Source organism: Phasianus colchicus, chromosome 22 (assembly GCF_987193195.1).
Source record: "Phasianus colchicus chromosome 22, bPhaCol1.hap1.1, whole genome shotgun sequence".
NCBI lineage: Eukaryota > Metazoa > Chordata > Aves > Galliformes > Phasianidae > Phasianus > Phasianus colchicus.
This window is the reverse complement of record NC_143457.1, coordinates 4230706-4240447: the sequence shown is the minus strand read 5'-3', so window position 1 is coordinate 4240447 and position 9742 is coordinate 4230706. Positions and strand designations below refer to the sequence as shown.

At 48.3% G+C, this 9742-nt stretch overlaps 1 protein-coding gene across 3 annotated transcripts in view; it reads left to right on the top strand.

The window, feature by feature from the left end:
• The first annotated feature begins 1014 nt into the window (after nt 1–1014).
• Nucleotides 1015–9742, top strand: part of SPSB1 (splA/ryanodine receptor domain and SOCS box containing 1) — a 34551-nt gene continuing 25823 nt past the window's right edge. Inside the window, exon 1 of one of the 3 annotated variants that reach the window (XM_031613638.2) lies at nt 1015–1137. The gene's annotated coding sequence lies outside the window, so the exon portion shown is untranslated. Of the gene's footprint in view, nt 1138–3594; nt 4151–6953; nt 7117–9742 lie in introns of those variants that run through there. The other 2 variants (XM_031613636.2, XM_031613637.2) reach the window with 2 other exon arrangements.

Genomic DNA, 9742 nt, shown 5'->3' with positions numbered 1-9742 from the left:
TTACAGCCTCCCATCTTGACAGTACCAAAACAAAGCCATCAAAGCAGGACTAGGTCAAAGCAGAGTGGTTTTGAAACTACTATATGTTTAACAGGAAACTTCTCCCATTTCTACCTTGCAGGGTGTGACCTCACTAAAGAAATAAGCTAGCAGCAGGGAGCTTATGGTCCCTGGGGACCGTGCAGTTTTGTTGTAAGTTGTACATCAATGCATGGCCCGTGAAATGTGGCCAAAAGCCTGCAGCCTCCCAGGGTTCAGCAAGTGCATATACTCAGGAATTACTTTCAGCATTACTCACCTCCCTGAGTCCCTAAGAGGAGCACAGAAAGGGGAATAGTGGGTGAGTGCTGCAATTAAAAGGTAAGGAGAACACAGCTGCACAGATAGGGCTGTAGCCTGTGCTGCAAAGGAGCTTTAACAGGGACAAAAGCAAAGCCCTCTGCAAGCAGGGACATGCAAATAAAGACACCCAAATTAACCCTTGGCGGTACCCACACCACATGGCTCACCTCGTTTATGACAATAGCTGCAAATGTATCGTTACAGACACTGAAACTGAGACATCTCAGAGATGTTACCTGGCCATTTGCTTTTTGGAACGAACAGCCGTACTTCACTGATTTATATTTCTAAACAAATCAGTTTTAAAAAAGGGAACACATCTCCCCAGAGCTTACGCAATGCAAATGTTGCAACGGCGCGTCCACCCAGCAGGATGAAATTCATTAAACGGCGGCTAGAGCGAGCAGCGCCCTTTTTCCCCGCAAGGACTGAAACAGACAGCGGACGAAAGGCGCCGTTTCGGTGCGGAAAGGGGAGGTCGGAGCCCGACTCGCTCCCACCCCAACCCCAGCGGGGCCGTAGCGGAGCCCGCAGCCGCCCGCTGGGCAAACACGGCGGGGCCGCGGGCGGGGCGGCGGGCGGGGCGGTGGAAGGGGCGGGCACGGCGCGGGCGCTAGTTGGGCCATGTGACGCGCGGCGCCCCACTCGCCGCGTCTGGCGCCGGGAGGAGCCGGGTGCTGCGGCTGCGGCTCTGCCCGCCGCGGCGGGGGCGGAGGGACGGGCGCTCGGCGGGGCGGCCCCGCGAGCGGGACCCGGAGCGGCCGCTGCCATGGGCCGGCGGGCGCCCTGGGAACGGTAGGAGCCGGCGGGGGCGGGCGGCGGGGGGCTCGGCGGCCTTTCCCCCGGGCGGCGGCCTCTCTTTCCCGGCTTCCTTCCCCGTCTTCTGCAGCGGGGCTTCTCTCGGCCGTGCGAGCTGCCAGAAATCCGCGCCGGCTCCGGGATAACGATAACTAGAAAAACGAACGAGCCGCTGGGCTGAGACCGGGCTTAGCGAGCCGGCGGTGCGGCTCGGCGGCTCTCGCAAGCTCGGCGCGGTTCGGGCACCGTCAGCCCCCGGGTTAACGTGGGGCCCGGGGTGCGGGTGGGCTGCGGGAACGGCCGGCACGGCTGTGTGCGGGTTTGCGGAATAAACGCCGCTAGCGTCGCTCAGGCGATGACTTGAAGTAAGTTGGGCTCGTTGAGGAAGTGGCGTTGTTTGTTCGGCGTCTGTGGTCGCAGCGCTGCGTTTGGTGGTCTTTGGAGCACAGCTTGCAGGGGTTAATTCACGTGTCAGCTTTTTTTTTTTTACTGCGTAAATATGTGTCGGTATAATGGGAGCCTATATAGTCCTCTAGCTGAGTACCTGGAGCGTTGTTTTAAAGGGAGAGTAAAGCTGCCGTAGCCTGGTGCGGATGTGTGGATGTGTTGTGCCCGATGGAGAAGCTTTCAGGCTCAGACTGATGAGCACAAAGGCCGTGCATGGCTGGAAATCTTTGCACTGAGCCATTGCTCTAGATAAAGAGGTTTACAGAATGATTTCAAAGATGAAAGCTGCTGCCTTAGAAAAAGATTGATTTTTCTTTCCCTGGAAGTGATGCAGGATGAGTTTATGATCCTTTTGTCCCAGATGTGATCTTGTTCAGTGAAAGAGGTCTGGTTATAGGATCGACAGAATCCTGTAACCTTCTCAGCCTAGGAAGAAGGCTGCTTTTGCAGCGAGTCGGTCGGGAAGCTGCTGGGAATGTGATGGAGCTGCGCTGCTGTTTACAAAGCAAGTGGCACTGTGAGAGGCACTTGACTGGCTTTGGAGCAGTCTTCCCTGGCCAACCGGCTGCTGGTGCGCCTGTCCCCTCCCCATTCATCAGCATGCCTGGCCTCCAGCCCTGCTGTGGCTCTCGGGGGTTCTGATGATGGATGCACAAAGCTGCAATTTATTCTTCTCCCCCTTAGTTCTATTGAAGACGAGGGATGAACTTCAGCGGCGTATTCCTCTGGGGGGCATTGTGTTGTTGCTGTACATCAGCAGCAGGCTTTCACAGCCCCTGTCCTGCTTTAGAGGTTACTGAATTGCACTGTGATGCGATTGGAGTTTGTTTGTAAACTTCTGTTAGATGTTTCAGAGATGTGGTTTTGTGTTCCAGGAACTGGCTAACTGAGATGTGCTGTGTTTGTGTGGAGTCAGATCCCTGCAGCTGGATACTGGATGTGGAAAATATGCTCTGCTTGCTGCTCTTTTCTCTCTCTGCCCCTCTGTGTTTCTTTTCCTCAGAAAAAGTGAACTGAAGTCTGCAAAGGCTGCTTGTCTCTTCTAATCTGTCCCAAAGGTTAATTAAGAAGTCGTGAAGCTAGCCAAATTAAAAATCCGTCAACAGTGAGCCAGTCAGGATGTGGTGCATGCCAAGCTTTGTGAATGAGTGCAGACCACTGACAACCAATGTTCCAAGTCAGTGTTCTTTTTGCAGAACGTAGGATGTGGAAGAGGCTCTGCTCTGCGGCTCACTGATGTCCATGTTTCAGTCAGATCTCATGGCTGATGCTCCTGAATTGATGGAAGTGGAGTTTGAAGGCTGGCTGGCTCTGATACACCCATATGAGCTGTGCGTACAGTTTTGGGCTGAAGCCTATATATATTTTTATGTTATATATATGTACTGATTGAGTCTGGGGTCAGAGCTTATGTTCACAAGTGGAGCAAGGATTAGCTGGTGTCAGCAGGGCTGTCAATGAGCCTCAGCAGGGCTGTGCAGCAGTGCTCTGTTGGTGCAGCTTATTTTGCTGTCATGTGGAGAGAAGCTTCTGCTTGTACTAACTGGTAGAGTTATGCAGCATTATAGCAGCACCTATATTAGACCTGCATGGATTATGCTAACAAGCTCTTGACTTTACCAAAGGCTGATAGACGTGGCTGGCTGTGAAACTTGCTGCTCTGCTCCTCCATGTTTGCAGGCATGTGACAAGAGTTAGCAAATTAAGCTGCTGGTGCAAGATACAAGTAAGACACCAGTTGCTTTCAGGCAGAGATGTGTAATGCCTGCAGAATGCAAGTGAGTAAATGTCTGAGAACCAAGGTTACCAAACTGCAGTCACAGCTGCTTTGCTGGTGGTCACCATAGGATGGGTTGATGTCAAGGTGCTGACTCACTTCCAGTTACTACACAGCTTTGAACAACGAAGATCTTCCCCTGAAGTTACTACGTGTGAGTAACTGTGACAGCTGCCAGTGTTTCAATAAATAATGACTGGGGGTGAAGGTTGGACTGTGTGTAGCCATCCTTGGTGAGGATGGGGTATATGCTGGAAGAAAAAGTCAAATGCTTAGCAGAGTATGAGGAAAACCTAGCTTAGCTTCCAAGTATGTGGATGGGAATACTAAGCCATATCACCTTTTCAAATACAATAAAAATGGGGAAGGGATTGCTCACAGGTTATCAGTTCTGCACTGTATGTAATGCTTTGGGAGCACCTGAGCTAGAGTAAGTCAGCATGCTGGGTTGAGCAGGAAATTCTCTTCTGGCTGATCATTGGGTTGGGTGAAGCAGGGCCATCCAGCTTTCTGGGTGGGAAGCTGAGTATGACAGGAGGCTGAAGGAAATTAATTCTTGTGCGTGGAAGGGTGCCTTCCTGAGGGAATTACAGTGAAAATTAAGAGGGGCATTAAGTGTAAAACTGAAGTCTAACGTAGAAATGAGCAAAACAGGTTTTGAACTTGCTTTTTTAAAAACTAGAACCCTGTCAAGTCCAGGTGAGAGGTGCAGCACTGAGATCTAGAACTTCAGCCTGTCACAATGCTGTGCTGAGCCATAAGAGAACACCTGTTTCTGGCGCGTGGGTAAGGGATGATCTTCAGCAGTTTAGCTTATTGATTTGTTCTAGGCACTCCCAGCTGAGAGCTATTGCATTTTTTTGTTGAGTAAATGTGCAGATCTGTCTAGTGCTGTGGATTGTTTATTGTGGCTCTGGGTAAGAAGTGCTGGAACATCTGGGTGGCAACAACACTGCTTGTTATCACTGCAGTGTCCAAGAGAAGTCTTAATATTTATAAAGAGATCTGAAATTACCTCTGGCTCAAGCTGATCAGGTTTTTGACCTGTCTAGGCACACCAACTTCTTTCTGATAAAAAAATCTGTCAAAGGGAAACTCTAAATCAAGAAGTCTCTCTGCTCCAGCTCAGGCAGCCACTGAAGTTAGTCCTTGTCCATATAGATTGTGAGGTCCTGTTAGCTGTACCTCTGTTCTTAGTGGAAGAATGACTTGTACATTGGCATATTCAGTTTTGGGAGACACCAACTGGTTTGCACAGGCTTCAGCTAAGTAGTTTCACAGGGATTTAAAAGCCAGTGACTTTCTGAATAGTGGTTTATTAGCTAGTCACTAAACTGCCCCATCCCCCTGAAATGGACCTACAGTGTGATCTTGGAACAAACCTGCCTAAGAGCTCTGGAAGAAGCAGACTGAATTAGTATGGCACTGATCCTGAAGGGGCTCAGGAGTTACTGATGCTCCAGTGTTGCCCATCTGGAAACTGTCTGTGTCTGAGGAATGTTCTTACACACAGATTGCGGCTTAAAGCCCAGCTCTGGGTGTTCTGTAGCTTTGGGGTGATGTGAGCTGCCTCAGCTCTGTAGCATTTGAGGGAAGGAAATACAAGCAGACTTTCCCTGATAAGATGGATGTGATGTGAGCTGGATGCTATCTGGAGGTCCACCCCTTGCATACAAAGGGGGTGAGTAACAGTACAGAGAGAACATCAGCTGAGCTGTGATTAATGTCCTGCTGTCAAGTTGAAGTGGAGTAAAACTGACCTAGCTCTATGGACTGGTACTGCAGGCTGCCTTTTCCTCCCTCTTTGCAAAGAGTATGGGGAGAAGAGCAGTTCTTCAGCATGTTTACTGTGTTTGTGCTCTGGGCACAGACCACTGGCACAGACAGATGTATTTTTTATGTGGCATGATGCCATGCCTGGGATGGGGCTTAAAGGTCCAGAGCTTTCTAGGCCAGCTGGTGCTTGTAGCAGTCTGACAGTGCTGTGTGTGCCCCAGGGAGTGTGGTTCAGAGGGATGAGTGCAGGGCTGTGAGCCAGGGACAGCTGTAGGCTAATCCTTTCTATACATCTGGCTTGATGTGTGGCCTCGCTTCAGTCGCTCGGTGTTTTGCTTTAAGGTTTTCAGAAAAGGAGAAAATAAAGCTAACATTTTTCTTATCTGATCACCTTTGGCAAGGATGGCTGCTAAAACCAGGTTTTGTTTAATAGTATCTACCCTGTGGCTCATCCAAGCAGTCGGAGTAGGAAGGATTGAGGATGCATGGACTTGTGATTGTGGGATGGGGGTGACTCAAAATCTTTCCCTGTCCACAGTGTAGGAGCACTGCAGCTGAGAGGGTGCTGTAGGCTTTCTGTTTGATTCATATGCTAGAAGACTTGTCTCCTCCTGGTTGTCTGCATAGCAGGAAGACTTTCAGAATGAGCATCTTTCTGATCCTAATAGAAACAGCGACCTGCCCTTGCCTTTCCTGTTCTTCTTAACCCTGGAGAATCTCATTCACTCACCTTTTCTTAACGACTGCAGGCTTTGCTAGTATTTTTCCTCTGCTAAAAAAAAAAAGTGAAGATGAATTTTGTGTGTGTGTGTGTGTGTGTGTGTGTGTGTGTGTGTGTTGAAGGAGTGTTGCTACTGTATAACACTGAAGCTTTTAACCTGCAAAACCTCCCCTGGGAGCCAGAAGCTTTTTACATTTGCAGAAAGCACAGCACACAAACATCTGCCTGATTTCAAAGCAGGAGCAGCGACTTCTGACTTGAAGGAAGGTAGAGTCTGAATATGGAGTTATAAAACATGGGCTTTTTCTTCAAGCCTAGGAGGGGAGTTTGATGAAGCTTCTAAGTTGGAGCAGCTGTGTAGATGTTAGTTTCAGAATGCTTTTTTTTTTGGATCACCAGTATGTTATCACGTCAGGAATCTTGAGGAGGCTGCAGATGGGACCTTGATACCATAAATGTACAAAGGCACTGGGATGCACAAAAACTACAGAAATAACTTGATTCTGAAGAACATGAGCCACTGATGGTAAACAGCCAACAAAATCAAGCAAGGGCTAAGGCTGGGCTGCTCTCTACATGAGAAGACTGCATTGGTCTCAGATGTTTAGAAATCTTTAGTTTAAACTATTGGCAACTTCACTGTGGATAACTTCTGGTTTTAAGGGCCTTTTGGAAGCTAGGCTCTGCATTAAGCAGCGGTGTGAAACATGTCTGGATTCCAGCTATGGTGTCTGAAGGTTTGAAGTGTCCTGGAGTTGGGCTGAGTGCATTTCTCACTTGGACACTGCGGTTCTTTTCCATGTGTGTTTAGCATCTTTGCATCTGCAGCGTTGTAGCAGGGTGGCTGTGTGGCAAAGGACTGCTTCTTAGTGTAAAGGATAACAACTCTTGAAATACTTCCAGACAGTAGTCTTGGTCTGCGCTGTGGAGGAACTGGGATGCTGAGTACATGGTATGGAGGGACTGCTGCTGTAGTCTCATGCAGAACAGCTGAGAACATTTCAAGTCAATTTTTTCATCGTTATTTAAAGGCTAAGCACGTTATTGAACTTGGATGATGAGAGAGGGATTGCTTTGTCCTATTCCAGTATTCCAGTGAAGAAACAACTGCTGGTTTGTGGAGCAGTTGGTTTCAGAGGGAGCTGAAACTGGAGGACCAGCACTGAGGAACTGTGGAGTAGTTGCAGAAGAAATCCATTGACATCCACAGAGATTTGTGGACTGCATGGATTCAGCAAGAACCTGACTTGTCGAGGTATGGATGGGCATTGCAGCTGCTCAGACTGTGTTCTGGGGCTACTGATAGCCCTGAGCTGCTGCAGGCTGATGTGCTGTGGTGTTACCTGGTAGCTTGCTGTCACAGCTGTGTGCTGATGGCTTGAGGGCTTGACTTCCTTGCTGGGTGTCCCACACGGTCTCACTACTAATGGTGTGGGCTGTTCCATTTGGCGTGTTGTGCACTTCTAGCTGGAACAAACTGGAGGTGGGTGGTGGGAGTGAATCAACCTGAACGTTTCTTTCTGTGTGAGCCAAGGCGTTGCTTTCCTCCCTGCTATATCACAGCTGTGTCTCTCTTGCAGCAAGGATCAGATAGACGTAAGTGGTTTCAGCCTGAGATTTGGCTCTGGTATTGATTCAGGCACATGCATGTCTTAGATTTTGCTAGTGTAGCTTAGTTTGCAGCCTGAGAAGAAAAGGGCAGAAGGACTGCATCCATGGCACTGATTCCAGCAGGATATTGCTGTAAGGTTAGGAATGTGGCATGCCGTCTTGCCAATGTTCAGCTGTTGCTAGCTTTTGTAGAAGTAAAAAAAAAAAAAAAAAGAAAAAGAAGTCAGTTAATCTGATGTGAAGTGGCTGTGAGTTTGGGTAACAGTGAAAATCCAGGGGAGCAGGGGCAAAGCAACACAGTAATGTGCTACTGGTTGTCCAGGTTGTGGGCTCGATTTGTTGCACGTTGGCATTTGGGAGAGAGGAAAAAAGGGGAAAGTGTTACTCTTATACTCTTATACTCTTTGTTAATACAAGCTAACTTAAGTGGCTAAGGTTCATCCTGGAATTTGGCATTACTATCATCTTTTTATCTTTCTGAGTTTATCAGCTTCACGATATACTTGAGGACCAACAAACTGCAAATAACTTTCTGAATTCTGTGCTTGCAAGCAGGCACTGAAGGAACTCTGCTCTCTGGGAAGGTTCACTCTACACATTTCCTTGTGTGCTTTTGATCCTCTGGGAGAGATGCGTGCCAAGTGACTGAAAGATGCTGCCTTCCAGTGAGATTGCTGGGGAGGGGCAGCTCATGTGCCAGCAGAGGCTAAATTCTGCACTTCTGGCAGGAATCACATTAGAACTCCAGGCTTGGTATCTGAGTAATCGGATCGTTGCCCAGTATACAGACCCTGAACTGGATTTGCAAGAGGCACAGCTTCACGTGTCAACACTTTAAGTGGGAGGGGACATCTGATGAGAGTGAGCCTGGAAGGAGCAGTAGCCCACATCTCCAGGCAGGCAGATTGTGCAACTGTCCTTGAGCTTGCTCCACAGCCAGAGCAGTGCGTGGTTTGACTGGAGGAAATTGCCAAGTGTGCTGTCACCCCAGGATGGCAGGTATGTCCAGATGTTCACCTACAAAGAATTTCAGTGAATCTGCTTCATTTGTCAGGCTCAGAAGAGAATTCTGCTATTAGGTGTACTTATCTATGTGGTATTTTTTTTTTCTAAGGATTTCCTGCTGTTCACTTTTTCTCCAGATATGGGTTTGGTTGCAACTTGTAAGGTGCCTTCAGTCTGCCTTTTATTGTAGGGATGCACTGATGTTCTCTCTCCCCAGACAGGTGACTCTGTGCAAGGGATCAGCTTGCTGCTGTGGGCACTATTCTGCTTGTGGGCAAGCAGAAATTCCATCAACTAAACTTTGCTTTTGGGACATATGCTATGTCCCTTGACTCACTTTAGTAGAGAGAAGCAGGCTTGGGCTTTATGCCAGAGGGGTGACCTGCTTTCTGTTAGGCATCTAGAAACATACAAGAGTGAGTTACATGGCTTATCCTCAGCTGGACTCTCATGGGTTAAATGCACAGCACTTCTGTCAAGTTGGAGGATGACTGTTAATGGTTTTTTTCTGTGTCTGGGAAGAGACAAGAATTGAATGGCTCTTAGTTTTAAGTGGGAGGTAGTTTTCTGATGCAGGTAAAACCTTAGTGGAGCGCTGGGGAGCTGAGTGTGCTGTAGATCATGCATTAAGGAGGATGACTAATCCTTTGTATTTGAGGTTGGAGAATTACTTTCTATCTAATGGTCATTAAGGTGAATGAGAAGTAGTGCAGGAGTAGGTGTTTGGAGCACTCTTATGTTGTCAGGATTCAGTGCTTCTCAAACCTTCAGAAATAAAATTGCCAACCAGTCTCAGTTTCAAGACTGTTCTTGAAAGAACTCTTGGCCTCATGGGAATTTCTGTTTCAAGATGAAGTAGTAGAGCAGGAGGCCTGCCAGTGACTTCACTGCTGAAGCAGCTTTTGTGCTAATGAAGTGTTCCACACTGTTAAATCTTGTTTTAGCATGTCTAAACCACTCACAAAGCAAGCTGGTCATGGAAATCCAGTTTGATCCTGGGTTGTGATGCTGAATGGGCATCAGGTGGAAGTCCTCTCAGTGTCCCTGAGTAGACAGACAAAGCAGGTGGCAGGACAGCAGTGGTGAGGTGGCTTTTCAGGTTGCTGAATGTAAACCTTTATGCCTTCAAGTTTGATAGAAAAGCTGGGCAGCATTGTTAGTACATTGCTAGATGCCTTTAGCCAGCTTGAAGACTTCTGCACCAGCTGTAAATCCTGGGCTGGGTCCTGGGTGGTATCCCAGAGCATTGGGGTTATCAGCCAGGA